General features: G+C 44.6%; 1 protein-coding gene across 3 annotated transcripts in view; it reads left to right on the forward strand.

The window, feature by feature from the left end:
• Positions 1-20,226: 20,226 nt before the first annotated feature.
• The window catches only part of INPP4B (inositol polyphosphate-4-phosphatase type II B), a 701,292-nt gene continuing 699,407 nt past the window's right edge, over positions 20,227-22,111 (forward strand). Inside the window, exon 1 of one of the 3 annotated variants that reach the window (XM_089911312.1) lies at positions 20,227-20,465. The gene's annotated coding sequence lies outside the window, so the exon portion shown is untranslated. The remainder of the gene's footprint in view (positions 20,466-22,111) is intronic. The other 2 variants (XM_089911308.1, XM_089911305.1) reach the window with 2 other exon arrangements.

Consider the following 22,111-nt stretch of genomic DNA (forward strand, 5'->3'; position numbering starts at 1 on the left):
CTATGTAACATTTAAATTGACATTTTCACTCATGTCTCTCCTGTTTTTGTGTCTTGTTAGTGAACTGGCTTTTTAATGTCCCAAAGTCATTAGGTCTTTAGAAAAGCCTTGTATCCTATAATTAAAAATTGCTATTCCTTTAGCTGTTTTGCTTAGCAAAGGCATAGGGCACAGTGTCTTTTAGAGACATTGCTCCTGAGATGGGAATAAAAGATTACCTTTTATTGCAGCATTCATGAGTCGGAAGCACTTCATTTATTTTAGGTAAAGAGCAAATGGAGCATTGCTTATTTTCAGTAATTCAAGAGCAGCTGAAGTCACCTGCAACTTGCCAATCAATCGTCTTTTGTAATGTTTTCCTTTTAGAAAACTATTGTACTTGTCTTTAAAACATCAGTGGCTGTTCCTTAGCGATTTGAACACACACACACACACACACATACACACACACACCCCTATATGACAACAGTCCAGTCACTGGTGAGCTATAGTTATAAAGGACACTACCCTCGTGTGAAAATTTTCCTCCTCTTCCAGTTGAAAAGACTTATTCTTCAAAACCGAGAAATCACTCAAAAATTGACTCTTAAACGTGAGCTAATTAGAGCCTGGAGGCTCCATCTAGTTCAATGTTTTAATGTGAAAAAAAAAAAGGCTTGGGCTTCCCTGGTGGCGCAGTGGTTGAGAGGCCGCCTGCCGAGGCAGGGGACTTGGGTTCGTGCCCCGGTCTGGGAAGATCCCACATGCCGCGGAGCGGCTGGGCCCGTGAGCCATGGCCGCTGAGCCTGCGCGTCCGGAGCCTGTGCTGCGCAACGGGAGAGGCCACAACAGTGTGAGGCCCGCGTACCGCAAAAAAAAAAAAAAAAAGGCTTAAGGTCTGTTTGATATTCAATCAACTCTATAAGCACAACGCTATCGACTGACCCAGCTTGCTCATATATAAAATTAACGGCATGGATAATCTCTGCACTTACTTTTATTTTAAGAGGAAAAATTAGGATAATAATTGAAAAGTGGTAAGAAAAGTTTTGGTCACTTCCACCTTAGTCTATAAGTCCCACTTTAAAGCTATAAGCGCTAAGAAAGCTAAGTTCCCTATCTGGTTTGTTGAAACCACATGCAATTGTGGACACCTAAAAAATATGAAAGTTCACAAGGTGTATCTTTAGTCTGTACAGCCCGAGAAGAAGAAAATCTTAGTACGTCGAGTTTGGTTACTAGGATTCACCACTGCCGCTCTAAACAATCGATATAAATTGCTACATAATTAGCCCAGCTGCAATAATCCATGGATCACAGAGACAAGCTGCAGAGAACTGAAGCCATCGATTGTGCCCTCTGTGGCACACCTCAGTAACCACGTGCGTGCGGACCTGGTTGGAAACATATTTGTCACGTGGTTTGCTTTTGCCTTGAAAGAGTGCGGCAACAACTTAAAAAAGAATTCAGAACAAATAGAAATGTCTGTTTTTAAAGGTTTGAAAGTACATGGGGTGGGCTTGGGCGTCTATTATTCCTGGTCAGAAAGACAGTCAATTAACGTGTCCCTTAAAAGAAAAAAGAATGACTTAGGGGTGGTGGTGATAGTGGGGGAGACAACGTGTTGATTTCTCAAACAGCATGGAAAGAGAAATTCTGAGTGATAATAATAACTTGTGAAAATTATGTAATTTCTGAAGGCTACCCTGGGAGCAATCCACAATTTATTTTTAGAATCAGACGTGTCAGACACACTTACACAAAACCAATTTCCTAACTCATCAAAGATAGAAACCTTGGAACTACACGCTGGATATGTAATCTCCAAGAAATAGATAATGACTGTTTTAGAACCAAATGTCTATTTTATTGGTGGTACAAGTAATAATTCAACAAAAATTTCGAATAGAAATAAAACAGAGCTCTCTCCTCAAACTATATTCAACGTGATATAAACTATAAACAAGATCAAGATTCTGTAATGGGCCAGTAATTAGGAAGATTCAACACAGTTGGACAAAGGTACCATTTCAATGAGCTCCTTTTAAATTCTGTTGTGACCAGTATAGAAAGGTCATTGGGTAGTGACGGTAAAGGTGATCTTTGTGTGATTCAGTGATAGAAAAAAACTTTATGAAATCTAACCATGTGCAGAAAGAAGCTACATAATTCATTTTGTACTAGATTCTTCACAAAAACTATAAGTTCAAACATAAAGCCTCCAGAGTCAAGGGGTTTAGAAGAAATGAGATGAATTCATTAAGGTAAATCTGGTTACCAGCAGATGACGGATCAGCATAATTAATGTTCTTTTGGGAATAAGAGGAAATATTTGAATCAGAAAAAGTACACTGTCTTGTACATGTACCTGATTTAAAAGGAAGATGTAAGATATTATTTGGTTTCTAGATATGAACTTGATAAATGTTAATATTGCTGTTAGGCTGTTCCTAAGAGATGATATGGACCTCTTTGAGAATTTGGAATAGTAATCCAGAGTGATGCCATTAAAAAGCCTTTATCAATATATCATGAGATTGGCTGCAACGTGTCCAAGTTGCCTGCATTGGGTATGTTAGAGTCTTGGGTCCTTCTGTTCGGTGGGTGTAATGAAGAAGGAAGCAATAAGGGAAGGAAAGGTCAACCCGGTAAGCAAAATACTGCGTGGAAAGAGTATGACAAGGAGAAGCAGATAATAATAGTCCAGGAAAGTAGTTCATATAGAGGAGGAGTTTTAATAGTAAATAGTTGGGGGGAGGGTATCTGTCTAATAGATGGACATGAACAATCTAGGAGCAGTCAATATACGGAATGTAGAGAGACAGGCAGGTGGGCATCAGGAGATCCCTTCGGCAGGTAGCAGAGCTCCAATCACGGGACACCCCCACACACACACACAACACACACACACCCGCCCCCGCCAGAAAAGTATTGCGATGGATATTGCAGACTGGCTTGTTCAAAACCAATTCCCACCTCTTTCTAGTGTGGCTTCCTATACTGCAGAGGCTGGTGAGCTAAAATCCACATTTCCCACATTTCTGGATGTGATTTTTGTTCTGCCAACCAGATGCCTTTACATAAGACCAGAATCCAGAACTGAAATAAGAGTGGAGGGAATGTGGCATGAGGCTCCTATTTTTGCCGGTGCAGATTGAAGTGGAAGTGATTTGATCTTGAGCTAGCAGCTGTCATCATGACTTCTTGCTTCATCAGGCAGCTTCCTGATTATGGCCAGGGCAACAGCAGTTCTGCATCATGACTTAAGAGTTTTTTATCTGGAAGATCAGACTAAATTCTCTTCAGTTTATAAACAGTTTTATAAGCCATGTAATATCCTGTAAAACAGATTCCTTTCTGCTGACACAATCTGGAGTAGGTTTTGTTCTCCATAATTGAACCCTCGCAGGGTATTTACTGGCTACTGTGATCGTAAGCAACAGACTCTCAAAGAAATGAGACTTTAAGATTGGTTAGCTCACCAGTTTGAAATAAAGGCAGCTAAGATTCCACTAGTATCATAAGATAGACATGGGCGCACACTGGTGATGTATTAACTTAAATCATCACCTGGGGTTGTATAGAACAGGAGACCTATCAATGACAAGGTTTTGGTGGCTTCAGTGATGCTGGTCATTACGGGAGGAAAAAGGATGTAAGGACTGTTGTGGGGATGTGGGGTGGATTTTTCTATCTGTTCCATAGAATGTAAAGGAAAAATGATAAAATGAGATTTAAAGTGTTCTGATTAAGGTATGGTCAGAGAATCAGAGAACTTCCATGGCTGCCTGTAGGATTCTCCTCTGTCTTGTAGCTGTTGAACTGACAGAGCCAGAAGATAGAAACAGAGGCAGATCCTTTGAGTTTCTGAACCACAATGTAGGGGGAATTCATAAACTTTGCATCTCTCATGTGGACAAGAGGGTATTTTGGGGAAAGAATGGGACCAGAAAACAAATAGGGAATTTGGTAGATTCTTATGTCTCCCGAGTACCTTAAAAGCCCACATTCCACCCAGTATTCCTTGAAAGCAGAAGCAAACTTGCTTCCTGTTTCATGAGGCTGCTCCTTTCTTGCCAGAAGGCTCTGTGATGTCTTCACCTGAGGGAGTTCAGTCAGCAGGAATGCCAGCCCTCCCCGAGCCCTACACCCCAGCATTACCTTCAGATCCATAGCCAGAATCAAAGCCCAGCCTGCTGGTGTGGTGGCAAACACAGTCAAAGCTGGAGGGAAAGGTTTATACAACAGAAAGAACCACAAGATTTTGCTCATTTGCGATGGCAAAAACCTGCAATATGTGTGGGAATGGATTCTAAGGGTGTCAGACCAAGAAGCTTAATTTTAGATCTGGTTGATTATTTTGCATTGGGTGCACTTGCCAGATATTCTAAGTTTAATATGCTCACTTGAGCAGCTCAGAATGTTTGGTAGAAATGTGGGTATGGTAGCCAATAGCTATCATACCCATAGCCATACCAACAGCCATAGCCAATGCTTAAGCTATGATGCCAGAAATTTCGTGGGATAATGTAGAGAAATGGATGTCAAGATAAGGAAATACTGGGGTTTCTTTATGATGTGAAAAATCACTCATCTACACCTAGTCATGTCTCCTAAGAGAGACTAAAGGACCTTCCTTCAGTGAGGTACTACCTTCATCAAGAAATACCTTACAGGGAGATCAGCTAGGTGGTTGGTGACCACCTAGAGGGGTGGGATAGGGAGGATGGGAGGGAGGGAGACGCAAGAGGGAAGAGATATGGGAACATATGTATATGTATAACTGATTCACTTTGTTATAAAGCAGAAACTAACACACCATTGTAAAGCAATTATACTCCAATAAAGATATTGAAAAAAAAATACCTTGATACTATATAGAATAGTTCGACTCTGCTAATCCCAAACTCCCATTCCTTCCCTTCCCTCCCCCTCCCCCTTGGCAACCACAAGTCTGTTCTCTATATCTGTGAGTCTGTTTTTGTTTTGTAGATATGTTGATTTATATCGTATTTTAGATTCCACAAATAAGTGATAGCATATGGTATTTGTCTTTCTCTTTCTGACATACTTTGCTTCATATGATAATCTCTAGCTCCATCCACGTTGCTGCAAATGATGGATAAACGACAAGGTCCTGCTGTAGAGCACAGGGAACTATATTCAATATCTCGTGACAAGCCATAATGGAAAAGAATATGAAAAAGAATATATATATGTATAACTGAGTCACTTTGCTGTACAGAAGAAATTAACACAACATTGTAAATCAACTATACCTCAATAAAATAAAAAAAAATACCTTGAAAAGAGAGTGGCTGTCCTCTGATGGTAGGAGCTACTGTCAAAGAAAAGGGCTCCCTGATTTCTCTGGGGGTGATGGGGGTCCCAGGTAGCAAAGTTCAAGGGACAGCACAATGATAGGACCCAAGACAGAGGTGAAATGGGTGTGGTTACCATAACAGGCAGCAGGGCTGGACCAGTGATCACAGGTTTTGAATGTTAGGGATGTTTGACAGTGGTTAACTGTACAAGAGGTGCCTAGGGCTGAAAGAAATATGCAGATCTATTATCATCCTCCTTGATCTGCATAAACTGACACCAAAACAAAAGCTCTAGGTGACCTGAGTAACTATAATTATGAGTGACAGCCCTTTACTGGTTCATAGACCCACAGCCCATAAGTGAATGTACCCTGTGATAGAGCCACAAGCACTGTTCATCTTCCTTGCATTCTCCTGAAAAGGACCTGCATTCATCCGTCAGGAAAATGGCTATGGCCAGGGGAGAGGAACCACCAAGATCTTTGTGGGATTATCGACATGAGCTGTAGCTAATATGCATTCCAGAGGACCCAGAAATGCTGGTGTGGTTCCCTACTCAGAGGGGACTTATTGAGGTTAGGGAGTATAAATGGAAATTTGGTTTGCGTTTACCTCTCAGTGGGTCAACGTGGGTCTCCTGCTGATTCGTTCTGTGATTACTTTCCCAGTTTCCATATGTACATGGTAGTTGCCATAATAGTTAACTTAAGCCATGCCACATACCTAGAGGGGTTGTAGAGATGAGTGTTAATATCAAACCCTTGAGAAAGGCAGGGATAATAATTCCTATTACATTCCCAAATCCCCCCCCCATCCTCATTAAGATCTCCTGTTTGACCAGTGAGAAGATTAATGGGTCTTGGGAACAATATCAATGGATTATCAGAAACTTAATGAGACGGTGATTGCAACAGAAGCTGTTCCATACGTAATTTATTTTCTGAAGCCAGGGCACACAGATCCTGACGCCTGATGTGGAATTGTCAAGTTGGCAAATTTTTGTTTGAAATTAAATACACCAAGAGACCACAGATGCACTTTCCTTTTAAGTAGCAGGGGGCAGCAGAGGACAACTGGCTATATCAACTCTCTGGCTCTGTGTGGTAATTTAGTTCAGGGATTGGCTAACTTTTCCTGTAAAGGGCCAAAGAGTAAACTTTTTAGGCTTTGTGGGCCACATATAATCTCTGTTGCATGTGCTTCTTCTTCCTTTCTTTTTTTTTTTTTTTAACAACTCGACAAAGTAAAAACCACTCTTAGCGTGCAAGCTTTACGAAAACAGGCTGCAGGGGCGGATTTGACCTGCAGGCCATAGTTTGCTGGCTCCTGATTTGGCTCATGGGCGGCGCCTTAGCCATCTCACCAGTCCACAGGATATCACGCTGCTCCATTACATTGATCGTGCTGTAATTACGAACCCAGGAAGCAGAAAGGAGTCCTGGATGTCCTGGGAAGACATACTGATGTCAAAAATGGAAGAGAAATCCTTTGAAAGTTCAGTGACCTGTTTCCAAGTCACAGAGCTAATTTCCAGAAAGTTGTTTTTAATTCTAGGTTTCAGAAACCAGGAAAACCCATCAGGAGCACTGTGCCCAAACTCTGAGATGGATGAACAGTGAGTGTGTCTTGAAGCCGGCCCCTCCAGTGTGGTGTGGCTGTCCTCAAACTCTTCCCACCAAGGGCCTTTGGAACTGAGAAGTGGCTGAGTCTACGCAAGGGTGTAAAACGGCTCCAAGTGCAAGGAGAGGAGAAGTGCCGTGGCCGGGAACCAGGGGCTTGATGAAATAGGTCCCTGCAATATTGATTGTGAGCCTCTTTCACCAGTAAGCCATTTTTATTGAGGGTATTGTCTGACGTTGGGATGGAAAGAAGTCAAAACTTGACTTTAATTTTATTCCTTAGATTCCCAGGGAAAAACAAAATCTACCTATACATAATATAAAAATAGCTATGTTCCAAGGGAATTTGAAAGAAAGAAACATTCAGAGATTGCTGAAAACCATATAGTTGTGTAGTTGTGCAAGCAGAGATGACTTTTCTTCTTTATTCATTTTAAGCACAGTTTAAATTGGTTTGTGCATAATAAAAATTTAGCCTTTCATCAATATTTGGATAAATAAACTGCGGCCTCCCTGGAATATAGGTTATCAAGGGACAATCATACTGTGGTTTACTATTTCACGCAGTGTGCTTTCTCTTTCAGAAGTAATAAAAGCCACAACTGCATGCTTTATTATAAAAAGCAGAAGAAAAACTGGGCAGTGTGTTCCTTATTTCAGAAAGACAAAGCTCATCAATGAATCACATATTAGGAATTTGACCTGAACAGTAAGAGATTTGACTTTCTGGCTGCCACGTTGGCTTAATCTCATCTGTAAGCGTGGTCGGTAGTGGTGACAGGTATTTGAACCTCTTTCTTTGATTTCATGACCTTTAGCAGAAACATATTTCACTGCATATGTGTATGTTTTCACCAAAGCCATTTTCTTAGGTATTTGAATGTGCATTTGTTTCTTTAAGGATTTTACTAGCCTGGTGCCCAATATCCCTAATTCACGATTCCCTGCTCTTGGAAACGATGCTAGGTTGCCCTTTATACTCTCTGGAGAAGCGTGGACACCTGATAGAAGAATAGCCTAACCATACATCAGCAAGATATGACGTAGGCCGTTGCTCTCTCTTCTTAATAGGAGAGAGATTAATTGCCTCAATCTGATGCTATCCTTTGCAATTTGGACTGAGGAGAATGCAGAAGATCATTCAAGTAGCGGTAGGAGGATGAAGAGGAACCTCCAGAAAGAAGCATAGACAATGAAAGTTGCTGAGAAGTATTAATGCTCAAAGGGAAGGATTCAGATCAGAAGAGAGCAAAGCTGTGGTTCTGAATGGCGGTATCCCCCAAGTTTTTTTCATCCCTCCACTCCTAGCTGTTCAGTATAAGGTGACCAGGATCCCAGTAGCAGTGATACCAGTGGCTTCTCTGGCAGAGAACAATGAGAGGTACAGAGAGGGGACCCATCAGGCCAACACCACGGATTCCTAGTATTTCATGTCTGCCCAGTGTACCTCTGTTCCTTGTAACTATCACCCAAATGTGTGGCTTCTCCAACCTCTGGGGAATCACACCTCTCTGCAATTGAGATATGTAGAATCTAAAAAATACAAAAAACAAGTGGATATGACAACAAAGAAACAGACTCACAGATTTAGAGAACACACTAGTTGTTACTAGTGGGGAGAGGGAAGGGGGAGGGGCAATATAGAGATAAGGGATTGAGAGGTACAAACCATTATGTATAAAATAAGCTACAAGGATATATTGTACAACACAGGGAATATAGTCAATATTTTATAATAACTATAACTGGAATATAACCTTTAAAAATTTTGAATTACTGTAATGTCTACCTGTAACATATAATATTATACATCAATTATACTTTGATAAAAAATTTAAAAGAAAAAAGAATAGTTTTAGCAATAAGAGTAGTACTATTAAAAAAAAAAAGAATAGTCGGAGCTGGTATCCTATTTGATTTTTGGAAGTCCAGTCTTTTTTTGATCCAAAGAATGCTTCTACCAATTTATTCCAGTTTAGAGAGTCCCTTCAACCAGTCATCTTCTGGTTCTCCTCATGGTAACTCAAGTTCTTTCTCTGTATCTTCTGGCTTCTCCACACTGTTGCTGATTCACCCTGACAGGACAAAGCCACCAAGGCTCAGCTAAGACCCTGCTATTGTGTTTAACGACACTTCACAGACAAATGATGGGCACAGAAAGGAATGACAGCAGAGGAAGAACAAGCAAAGAACAGGCGACTTCTTAGGGCTTCTAAAGTGTAAGGCCCACGTCCTTCCATGAGGGCACCTGGGATGTGACAATAGGGACAGAATAGGGTGGAACGGGGATGTTACATGGTCTGCCAACATGGCGCAGGGAACACTTGGCGTCCTTGAACGAAAAGTGCCTTTGTTCTTGGGCTTCCTGCCTGGAGTTTAGTTGCCCCAAAGTTTTTTGAGTCCAGTGAGAGACAGATCTATTTTCTCTCTCATCCACCACTCCTAACCTCCAGTTCAAAGCCTGCCTTCGGGAAACATAATCGTCTTCAGAGATACAGTAGGGCCTAGAATGAGGACAGACTTTTACATTGTTATGTAGAGCTGTTTGCTTCCTCACTACTTTGAATATCCCATTGTAGAATAATATTCTTTTTGGTTTTACCATCACAGAAAACCCACCAAAGTCCTTTTATTCCCCCAAATCAAAAGCAATCTGACCACGTGGTTCAAGTTAATCTTCCATTTGGAGAACTTGATAGAACGTTCACAATATTAAAATAGTAGTATTTCCCTGCCCCCTGTTCCCAGTCACCTCTGAGTACCCGGTCTTTCAAGGTTTTTGTTTTTTTTTTTAAAGAAAACACTCAAGTTTACTCTCAGCTAAAGCTTTTGATTACAAAACCAGAAAAGGCTAACTCAGATAGGTTTTTACTTTCATATTATAGAAAGCATAAAATGAGTCAATCATTTGTTTTCATTATAACTTTCAGGAAACTGAAATTCAGTCCTATAAAATGTTACTTCATTTTAGACCAAATAAAACAGTTGTCTTTTCACACTGATGAATTTCCTCAACCTTTTCCTAAGGTTTGCCCACTTTGCCCACAAGTGCTATGTTTCAAAGGAAGAACACTTTTAAGCTATCTATAATGATTTCTCAATTTTTACCTTATAGAATATTGCAATGCGTTCTGCGTGAGAAGCTTATATTCTATTTACAAAGAAAAAGATCTGTAACTTTATGCTTTGCTTGAATGTTATAGAAAACAATACTCAAGTGTCCATGAAAATGTTACTCAGGAATTTCTAAAGCGTTCCAAAAGTGATCACACACACACACACACACATGCATGTGCATGTACACACTCATTTGTGTAACATGGGATGAGGTTTTTGAAGTAACCCAGATGAATTTTCTCCTCATGATAATTCAGATTCTTTCTCTGTATCTTCTCTGGCAGTATTGCTACAAGAAAATAAGTACAGTTGCTGCCAGAAAAAGAGGAGGCTATGATGTAGCAGCCTTGGTAAACAGGGTAGGGAAGTAGAAAGTGTGGAGAGAAAGGACAGGAAATGAAAAATGGGCAGAAATATAGATGTGATTGTCCTTCCCCCTTAGCGGTTAATCTTCAAGGGTTGGAGAGCAGATATACTGAGATACTTTCTGAAGAACCCCAAACATGGCATGTCTCAGAGAAGTTCCACACGCAGCCTAGGGGAGCGTATTAGAGAGCCTTGACAGAAGAAGGGTCTAGATGGATGGGCCCTGGCTTCCCATGACCTTTATGTGCCATGTGGAGGTCTAAAGTTCCTGATGACCTTGTGAGGAATGCAGAAGTGTGGAGAGAACTGTGGGTCAGAGATGCCCTGGGACCAGGTAAACCCCCTTCCAAGCAGAAGATCCAAAAGAGGTGAAGCAGACCCTAAAAACTGATAGATTTTTCAGCAAGTGTGGTGAGAGGTTCAAGTTGGATATAAACTTGAAAAGTAAATGAATTTACTTTAAAAGTAAATGAATGTAAAATTTAAAAGGAATGTAAAATTCCCTAGGTTCCAAGTTCTCAGCATTTTCTGGAACCTTTGCATCCATTACAAAACATGGCTTTTCCTCTCAGGAGGAGCTTGTGACCCAGTGAAGGAGATACATGGGTAAACAAATCCAATGCAGTAAGTGACACAACGGAGGCAGGTTCAAGGTGATGGGGAAGCATGGACGAGAACTAAATGGACGGTCCCCTCAGAGCGGGTGAGGAGACCTGCTCTGATGGGTGAGAGTTTTCAACATCCACCATGTACTAACAGGCCTCCCTGTGGAATTTGTGCCAGTTACGTTCCCTGAAATCTCTCGCATATCAAACATCATCTCCTTCATGAAGATTTTTCTGATCCTTCCAACTAGATTTGATTTCTCTTGTCTCTTGATTTTCATGGCATGTCCGCTTAATCTCTCTCCTTGTTTTATACCTGTTTGTATACTTACCTTGTCCTGTCAACTACATTTTATGTTCATCCCTGTGTTGCCACATTCCTGTACCCGTGTATTAGACACTCAGTAAATGTGACGTTCCAGTGAATTGAGTAGTCAATAAATAAATGGAGAGGCTAGGTTTAGAAAAAATCAAGTCTAAACCTACTAAATGATGTGCTCTCCGAAGACAAAGTTTATGCCTTCTTCACCTTTTTTCCCATAATTTAGCACAATTCCTGGCAAACAGCAGGTGCTCAGTGAATGCTTGTTAGGACTGAATAGGAAAGTTGTAAAGATAAACGGAGTTAGAAGTGGTTCTGCAGAAGGTTTCTGTTTGAAGCTTTCTGGAAAATTCTCCTTTCAGATGCCATAGACTTTAGTCAGATTCTTTAGAACTGTTACTCTTCACAGGTGCTGACCAATATCTCTGTGACAAATGTCAGGTTGTAGGTAATAGTGAAATAGCAAGACTAGAACATATAAATTAGAAGGTTTAATGTTGAAACTCTGATTTTGCCCCTTCCCTGTCCATCTTCTTCAGTCTTGGCAAGGGGATATTGGATACATGCATCGTGCAAGACGGATGCCAGCTCATCTCATGTACAGTAAGTGCCCTACCTACGAACCTTCAAGTTGTGAACTTTCAAAGATGCGTACGTGTGTTCTCATGTCCAAGCACGTAAGTTAGTTCACGTGTCTGGTGTACATTGTCACGTGCATGCATCCTCTACAAGTGGTTGTGCCTTTGTGTACTTTACAGTACGGTATAGAGTACAGTATCTTTATTTTAAGCCCAGAAGCTGTGCCATCAACGTCAGGCGTGAGTGAAATTGCAGCTTGCCCTCCGTCTCCTATTACTGACGATCCTTCAGCTCTACCATCTCCCACCTCCTCTCCCTCCTCCAGAATATAACTCTTCTTGCCTGTTCACTCGATGCCAGACCCTGGATGCCAGCTGTGGTACTGCACTGCTGTACTTTTCAAGGTACTGTACTGTAAGATTAAAAATGTTTATTTTTTGTGTTTGTTTTTCATATATTATTTGTGTGAAAGTATTATAAACCTATTACAGTACATTACTATATAGCCGATTGTGTTAGTTGGGTACGTAGGCTAATTTTGTGCTCTCAGAACAGAACTTGTTCGTATGTAGGGGACTTACTGTACTTGTAGTGTCACAGGGGGTTCTCACAATCTGTCTATGAGGTAGGTGCTATTGTCCCCATTTTTCAGATAAAGAAAGAGACCCAGAAATTTTAAGGCACTCATCAAAGGTCACACAGCTGGTGAATGGGAGCACCATGATTGAGCCCTAATTTGTCTGATACCAAAGCACACATCTTGTCTTGATGAACAAATTAAGTCTTGATGGAGACAGGTCTCTGGAGATACAGGTTTAATTGGGAGATACAGTTGGGTCCAATTCTTCTGACTTACTCTGGTGATCAAAATTGGTCTATTCCAGCCTAAATCAGGTCAGAAGGAGATGATAGAGCTTGATTATACCAAGGGAGAAGGGACCCAGGATGGTAAATTGACGGGAATATTGGATGTAGCGAAACCTTTGAAAATAGGGTGAGAAGGATCTATTTGCATGTTTAAGAGTGGAATGCAAGAGAGAGACACTGATGAACAAGATATAAGAAAAGATTCAGGAATATCGCTACAGTCAATGGCCCTCATTAACACAAACATTCCCTACAAATATGTCTGATGTGTAAGTTTCTCCTTCATTTTATGCCACTAGTGACATAATTAGGTAATAAAGAAGTATTTGCTTGAAAATAGGGAGAAAGAAAAACAATTAACTTAGATGTTTTCATTTTAAAGAAGTCTGTTAAAATAAAAAGCTTTATATTTCTCAAAGTAAAGCAGCATAATACTGTCACCTCTACTTGAATATAGCTATCTTTACCCAGTGATTGTCTATAATTTCTCCATTTACGATTCTATCCTTTTTCTGGCATTTACTAAACACAATCATGTGAGCTATTGTCTGTAACTTACAGATACTACTCTTAAAGAAAACAGAATTTCAAATAATATATTAATGGAAAATTATATATATTAGCAGGTTTTTTTTTTCAGTTAAAAAGATTCTTCATACAATCAATCAGATTAAAAAAACCAAGATACAGACGTAGAGAATGTACTTGAGGACACAGTGGGGGGAAGGGGAGGCTGGGACGTAGTGAGAGGGCAGCCTTGCCACATATACACAACCAAATGTAAAATAGATAGCTAGTGGGAAGCAGCCGCATAGCACAGGGAGATCAGCTTGGTGCTTTGTGACAACCTAGAGGGGTGGGATAGGGAGGGTGGGAGGGAGGCTCAAGAGGGAGGGGATATGGGGACATCTGTATGCATATGGCTGATTCACTTTGTTGTACAGCAGAAACTGATACAACATTGTAAAGCAATTATACTCCAATAAAGATGTATTAAAAACAAACAGATACCCTAGGGCAAATATTCTGAATCTGGATTCATAAATGCTATTCCAAGAGATCTACGTACTTTGTGAAAATGCATTAAAAATGTGAAGTGTAAAGAATGTATTTTTAAAAGTCAATAGAGCGACTTCCCTGGTGGTGCAGTGGTTAAGAATCCTCCTGCCAATGGAGGGGACATGGGTTTGATCCCTGGTCCGGGAAGATCCCACATGCCGCGGAGCAACTAAGCCCGTGCGCCACAACTACTGAGCCTGAGCTCTAGAGCCCACAAGCCACAACTACTGAGCCCTCGTGCCACAACTACTGAAGCCTGCATGCCTAGAGCCCATGCTCCGCGATGAGAGAAGCCACTGCAATGAGAAGCCTGCACACTGGAATGAATAGTAGCCCCCGCTTGCCGCAACTAGAGAAAGCCGGCACGCAACAACGAAGACCCAACACAGCCAAAAAATAAATAAATTTATATATTAAAAAAGTCAATAGAGTCTTTAAATCTCAGGTACAAAAAGTGGAACATAATTTTCCTACGGTAAAATTAACTTAGAAGCACCCATTTGTACTCAGAAACAGAAAACTTCAGTTAGTTTTCTTAGTCCTATCCAGTCACCTAAACCAAGTCTATCCTGGTTTAAAACTTACCCCGTTTAAGATACTGCTGCTCCCTCTCTTCCTTCTCTCTCACCTCTGGGGCAGCTTGTTAGTCCAGGGGAGACTTATGAAGCATCATGATGTTGGGAGACATGTCTGGGTGTTGATGATCTCTCCTCTCATTTTCTGCAGAGATGACTTGGCCTCTGTTCCCCAGGTGTGAGTGACACATGACATTGCTCTAGGGCACAGCCACTGACTATTCTGAGGTCATTGCTTTGGCCCCATGCCTGCTCTGTGCAATGCCACAGAATGGTAGCCATGTCTGTGCATACCAGTCAACAGGACACTCTTAGTCCTGTGTCTGTTTACCCTCCTCGGTGGCCTTTTCCATGTCCCGTTGGCTCTCTTTCCCACTAACTTCCAGGCCTCCTGCAGCTCACAGGCACCCATTCATCACCACTCAGTCACCATGAGAAAGTCCAGGGGGCTGGAAAGGCTGTAACCCTCAGCCCTTAAGGATCTAGGTAAGGCAGACTACCATTTACACTCCCACTTTACATCCTTGTGTTCTGGGTTCTTCTCAAGACTGAGATTTTCCAAATACGTCAATGGGAAAACTGGATACAAATTTCTTTACTCTTCGGCTCTCTTAACATAAAGGGGAAATCTCTATCTCACCTCTACCCCGAGACCCTTTCTGGAGTTTGATGCAGTGCATGTCTGTTAGGGGGTGTATGGTGTCCCCCGTCCCCTGCAAATTCATATGTTGAAGCCCTAACCCCAGTACCTCAGAATGTGACAGTCTATTTGGAGATAGGGTCTTTACAAATGTGATCAACTTAAAAGGAAGCTGTTAGGATGGGCTCTAACCCAGTCTGGAGGTGTCCTTCTAAGAGGAGGAAATTTAGACACAAAAAGAGACACCAGAAGTGCTGGCACACAGAGAAAAGGCCATGTGAGGACACAGAGGTAGGTGGTCATCACCAAATTAAGGAGAGAGGCCTCAGGAGAAACCAGCTCCGCTAGCATCTTGATCTTGGGCTTCCAATCTCCAGAACTGTGAGAAATAAATTTCTGTTGTTTATGTCAGCTAGTCTGTAGTATTTTGTTGTGATAGTCCTAGCAAATGAATACAACATCCTTCTCCACATTGCAGCTTCTAACAGCTCTGTCTTCTTTCCTTACCTCTACCTCATTTGTATCTCACTCAGGGCAGGAGTGGGGGGGAGGGGAACTCTTTCCCCAAGTTCCCATAGGCTTCGGCACTCCCCACCCCTAACCAATGTTTTGACTTAACTGGGCATTTTGAATCTTTTGTTGACGAATCTGGAGTCTTTGTTTCACTTGTTCAAATGGGGTTGATTGGAGGAAGCCAAAAGAAACATGTTTGAAGTTCCAGCTCTCAAATAAATACGTCATATATCATCCCACTACAAATATGTGCGCATCCAAACACGTATATATAGGATGGATAAACAACAGGGTCCTACTGTAGAGCACAGGGAGCTGTATTCAATATCCTGTGACAAACCGTAATGGAAAAGAACATGACTGAGTCACTTTGCTGTACAGCTGAAATTAATACAACATTGTAAATCAACTATACGTCAATAAAATTAAAAAAAATATGTGTGCATCTGCTCAAGATTTTTCTGGGGAAAGTCCACAGCTCTCTTCAAATTCTCAAAGGCGTTTCTGACCAGAAAAATGTTAAGATTCCCCATCTGATTATATTTGAAATGTGATTCAATTTCAAGTACATGATTTATATACATTTTAGAAATAACTATTATGTAAATGAGAGAGCAGAATGTTTATCTTTGATAAATGTAAATGATATCACACTTATTTCCTTCAGTTAAAAAAATCTCTTATTTGCCATGAAAAAAGGAGCTAAAGTAAACTGTCTGTGAAATACTTGATTCCATCCTCCTGCTCATCTAGTCCCAGGTCAAGAGATCATAAAATCATCCTGTTACTTTTACTGGGACCAGCATCTTAGGGCACCACCATCAGCAAGAGGCATTCTCCATCACTCAGGATTTAAACATGCATATGCGTTCGCAGACACAGATGTCATGGCACGTTATATTTCTCCTTCCCACCTCCTTCTGCCTTTTGTGCCATTATTCACAGAACAACAAGGATTCAGAGATGATAGCAGTCAGGGGAGAGGATCAGGAACTCCTTCCCATGTTCTGGGAAGTTTTCCTTCCCTTCCTGCCTCAGCCCACCACTATTATCCATCTGATTGCTACAGTAGCTGCTATGGGAATGCAACTTGACCGTGATCCCCTCGCCATGGTTGTCTGGACCGGAGTTTGACAGCCAATCGTGGTACTTCCTTGAGAATTTGGAACTGGTCCATAGGTCATGAAGTTCAAGATCTGTGAGTAACCACGTAACTCAGGGCACACCAGAGAAGCAGAGAAAGTCGTGTATGTGGAGAGAAAGGGAAGGAGGAGAGAGGGAAAGGATGGAGCACGTAGGGTAGTGGGAGAAAAAGGAGAGATAAAGTCCTTAACGCATGTCCCTGTTTCCAAGTTGTCACTGATGCCCAGTTGCATTCCTGTCCTCGAGTTCCATGGATAGCCAGGTATCTTTATACTAGTTCCCCCCTTTAACTTAAGTTGGGTACAATTCCTATTTTTAATAACATCTCCCATGAGTTTCATTACACACACACACACACACACACATACACACATATGCACACACAAGAGATGATCTTAGCCTAGGAATATCAAAACTTAACTCTCCCGATGTCAGGGGATATGGGTTCAATCCCTGGTCCGGGAGGATCCCACATGCTGTGGAGCAACTAAGCCCGCGCGCCACAACTACTGAGCCTGTGCTCTAGAGCCCCCGAGCCACAACTACTGAAGCCCGCGTGCCTAGAGACTGTGCCCTGCAACAAGAGAAGCCACCGCAGTGAGAAGCACGTGCACCGCAGCAAAGAGTAGCCCCCGCTCGCCACAGCTAGAGAAAGCCCGCACGCAGCAACGAAGACCCAACACAGCAAAAAACAGACAAACAAACAAACAAAATTATTTAAAAAAATTGGGAGGAAAACTGACTTGATCTACAAAGTTATCATTAATATAAATGAACAAATTTGGTAAACAAAAAACCACTATGCCATACTTGGTGCTATATTTTAGAAGAGATTTTTCATAGTGGAGGCTCACAAAAATGGAGAATCCTCCTTGTGCCATACCAATCTCACCTGAAATAAAAATCTCCAGGAATAATGAATCTATACAAAGAAAAAGTATAAGCCACTTCACTGAAAAAGGGGGGTGCAGTGCCAGCCTTGCAGGTTCTGGCTTGATTTTATTGCTTTAGACAGCAAGGTAACTACCGAGAATCACCTTTGGTCTCTGGCCCTATAAAGATATATCAAAAGGAAATGAAAAATATTTTGTCCTTCATTGGCAAATGGAGTTATGTTTTGGAGGCACAAGTGGCTAAAAGTTCAAGGTTTGTAAAAGTGGGTGCTGAATGAGTTTAATAAGCCATAGAAGAATCTGAACCTGCTAGGTTTATTCAAGGAAAACACCGCCAAATAACTAAAAAAGGTAAATATCAGGCTGATTGATGGGTTTTAAAAATGTCATGTGGTACATGTATTTGATTCATTCTCTCTCTCTCCAGAATTAAAACTTCCTAGATGATACGCATGGGTATGTCACAGGGCTGTCCCCAGCAGCCCTGTAAATGGTCTGTAAAAGGTCTTGGTCAGCATGAATGTCTGGGTTTTAATTATAAGAGGGTTTTCTGGGTATCTTACTTTAAGTGTTTTTTTCCACAAATACAGTTGCTGCATCTGTTTTACAACCCTGTCTTTTAGAAGGAATGGTTTAATGCTTCTGGCACTGTGGCAATCTTCATAAACACACACACACACACACACACACCCCAAATCTCCGTTTAGAGTTAGACGACGGATATATCAAACATCTTTTCACTTTAGTAGCAAAGTTCTGGCACCCTGATGTTCTGATATTCTTTCCCTCTTTCTGTATTTTAAGGAAAGGCTGAAACTCTTGCCCAATGAGAAAGTTGTCTCATCTCGCCAGCAGATCTCTGCAAACAGGATTTATCCATTGCTTCAAGCCCCAAGTATGACACAGGTGTTTTGTTTTGTTTTGTTTCCAAAAAATGGGTGTGTTCAGCACTGCCCCATGGAGGAGAAATTTAATTGTGTAATGGGCTCCTCAGGTGTGATCCACATCGTCGCAGGGCCTGCATGGACTGCTTGTCCATTTTGTTCCTCCATCCAGCTCACCTGTGATGGTGGCTGAGTGTAGCAGAAAGAGCTTGAAGAGAAGGAAAGGGAAGGGCTGCAGGGAGAGAATGGGCCAAGCACAGTTTCTGGCCCATAGTGCTTATTAATTCATTCTGTAAACATTTATGGAAGCTACAGCATGTTAAGCGTTGTTCCAAGTTCTGAGGAAGAGTGATGGGAAAAACAAAAAACCCAAACACCGAAGTCTCTGCTCTCATCGATAAAGCTTATAACCTAGTGGCAGTTAAATGCTTGCAGAGTGAAGGGATGCCTAGATGCAGGGAGCGACAGCAGGGGTGAGAGCTGGGGGCAGCTCCAACTGCCCACTCTGTGTAACTGTAAGTACTGACTTACCCAAATCGACTTCACCATCCCAACTTTGGGAATCCCGTCTCCGCGGAGCAAACTGTAACCCGCGTGTACTAGCATTCTCACTCTTATTTAAACTGTAAATTTAAAGTGCCCGGAGGGAGGGGAAAGGCTGAGGGTGCCTGCCTGGACTGGCGCTCGCCCGGCCTTCCCAGCATCCCCATGACCTTTGAGCTGCTCAGTGGAAACCTCCCCAAGAGAACCACCAGGTGGCACCTGTCAGGCGCAGATAGGGAGAGTCATTCTCCCCACACCCCAGCCAACCGGAATAGCCAGGCTGTGCGCCTTCGCCAGTGGGCTTGTTGGCGAGGCAGAGGGGGAGTGTTAGCCTCGGTTCAGACTGCGCGATTACGTACCCTGTTTTCCCCACACCCTAAACACGCAGAGTGTAGACCTGTCCCCACGCGCCCGGGCTGCCAAAGGGGCATCATACGCTTGTTGGGAGCGGCTCGGCCTCAGTCACCGCGCCGCGACTTGGGGGCTGGAGGTGGGTGGCCGTGGGCTGCGCCAAGTTGGAAGCCTCCCCAGTGCCCAGGTCTCCTCCGCCCGACCTCATCCCGGGCCAAGGCGGAGGAGTGGCACGAGAGACGGGACCCAGGGCGGTGGCAGGCAGAAGTCCGGTGACGCGGGACACCGCCTCCCACTCTCCCCCCTCCACCTCCCGGGTCTGAGGCCGGGTCCGGGGCGCCTCCTTCCGCCGGTTAAAAACCGTGTGGTTTCCGCGGCCCCGGCCGCAGCCTGGCGGCCTTGGGTCACCTCTCCCCACCGCTCCGCAGCGGCGCTCCCAGCAGCCCAGGCTGGGGACCGTCCCCGCTGGCAGAGGGGCCCAGCAGAAGGTCAGGGTGCGGGGTGGCCGCACCTGGAGCAAGCGTGTTGGGGTCATTTCGGTTTGGGCGGCCGGGTCACCAACTCCACTCCATCAGTAGCGGAAAGCGAGCTGCGCCAGTTGCGCGACGGTCGCTGCCGTCGCCGCCTCTATTCGGCCGCCGGTGACATTGGGAGGAGACCGCTGGTAACGGGCGGAGGAGGAGGAGGAAGAGGAGCAGGGAAGGGTGGCGTGGGGGGACAGAAAGTAGCGATTGTGCCAGGGGGCGTGTGAGCAGCCGGAGAGGCGGCCGCGCCGGTGACAAGTTCTCCGGGGCGCGCGCGGCGGGGCGGGGAGCGAGCGGGGAACGAGCGGGGAGCGCGGCGAGCGCCGGGAGCCGGAGGGTGGCGCGGGAGCCTCGGGGAGCCGCCTCCAGCGCCCCGCGCCCTGCGCCGCCGCCGCGCCGCCGGCTCGCCTCCTAAGGGTTCCCAGGCCCGGGTGCTGAGGCTCCGGTCTATAAATAGCAGGTTACAGCTCCCGCTGGCGCGCCCAAGCTCACCCGGGAACGCCGGAAAGTCAGGCTCAAAGTGCTGCTGCCGCTGCCGCCCCCTACTCCGCCTCCGGGAGAGGTAATTACCCGCCGGGGCTCCGAGGGCTCGGCGGGGGCTTCGGCAGGGTGGCCTGGGGGACGGTGGGGGACTCGCGAGGCGTTCGAGCGGGTCTGAGAGCGCGGGGGCGGGCGGGGGGGGGGGCGGGGAGCCGGTCTGTTTGGCATCAAGTTTCTCAGCCTGGCGGCCCCGATAGCCCCATGCAGCCCTCGCTCCTGAGCGGTGTGGTGTGCTGTCTCTCCCGGGCTGCCGGGGTTCCCCTGACACCCGTGGACCCTCTGGCCGGGCGCCCCTTGGCCGGGCCGCGCGCAGGTTCAGGTTCACCGTCACCCTCGCCCCCTCACGCTCACTCTGTGGGCCCCGCGTAACTCTGAGCTCTGGCCTCACTGACCTTCCAAGGCGGCGCCCGCCCACCCTCGCCGTCCTTTTGGAGAGGCTGTGGTGGCCCGGGGGACTCGCTCTCCACCGCCTCCCGGCCGCTAACCTGCCGCCGCCGCCCGCCTCGGGAGAAGTCGTCTTCGAGGCGAGCGGGTGGGGGTGGGGTGGGAGTAAGGGAGATTGATACTGGGGTCTCCGTTGCCCCATGGTTCGGTGTTTCCTAAGGAGCCCCCTCTCCATGGCCACCCCCAGCCCGCTCCCGGCAACTCATTCCGGCAGAGAAGCCCGGTGCGTCTCTTCCTGGCCACCGAGCACCTCTTGTCCTGCCCCAGAGAGGTCTCATTTTTAAAGGGGTTCGACAGCGAGGGGCCGTGGCTGGAGGGCGGTGGGGGGCCGTGGTCGTGGGGCTGGCGTGGAGAAGTCATTGTTTGGCGTCTGACAGCTGCGCTGCAGGGTCTGCGAGCTCTCTGGCACCTTTGGCAGGGAGGGCCCAGGCCGGGGATGTTAGGAGCCAGGAGCTGGTTCCTGAATGGACTTTCAGGCTTGTAGCTGGGACTAAGATCGGGATGCTGGAGCCCCACGTATCTGCTTTTGCCCCTCCCTATGCCTCTGAACTCGCCTCTCTTGGGGGGTGGTGTCTGCCCCTACACGGTGGAGAGGCACCGGCAGTTTCTGTTTGGGGACAAGAGGTTTATAAAGGTGAGGATGTGCATATTGATTAGGTTGCTGCTGCTGCCGCCCCAAACTTACTGGAAAAACCCGAGAGGGTGTTTTCTATTACTCTTGTTTTAATGATGCAGATTAACTTTGCCTGTCTCCCCCCCAGTCCCCTCCGCCCGGTACGAGGTTTCCTCCCTCTTTCTGAGGTGCGTTATTTGAGGTCATTACATTTTATGACTCCAGGTGTTACATTTTACATATCTCCTTCCTCTCAGTGTGACAGAACGTGTTTGTAAAGGTGTGGCTCTATAAAACAAGTGAAAGCCTGGAAGACAGAGGGTAGATTGTCTTCTTTCCCTCGAGACGGGCACTAGATAGCCCATTGGTGTAGGTGTAGGACTACATTTCCAAGACCTCGGCTTGTCATAGGAGTTTTCTTAATGGGTTCTGGACCAGCAGTAGTAGTAATCTGACGATGCTAAGGCAGCATATAAGGTGCAAGGAACCACCGACAGGGCAGCTGGCTAGTGCAAGAAGTTGAGTAAAAAGAGGACTGGGTAAGTGGGCACTGTCTCACTTAATAGACAAAGAAATGCATGATCTTGTGTTCCTTTGTGATATACCCCAGT

This window comes from Delphinapterus leucas, chromosome 5, assembly GCF_059928025.1.
Source record: "Delphinapterus leucas isolate spDelLeu-1000000601 "Yukka" chromosome 5, BTC_Dleu_Yukka2, whole genome shotgun sequence".
Classification (NCBI taxonomy): Eukaryota; Metazoa; Chordata; class Mammalia; order Artiodactyla; family Monodontidae; genus Delphinapterus; species Delphinapterus leucas.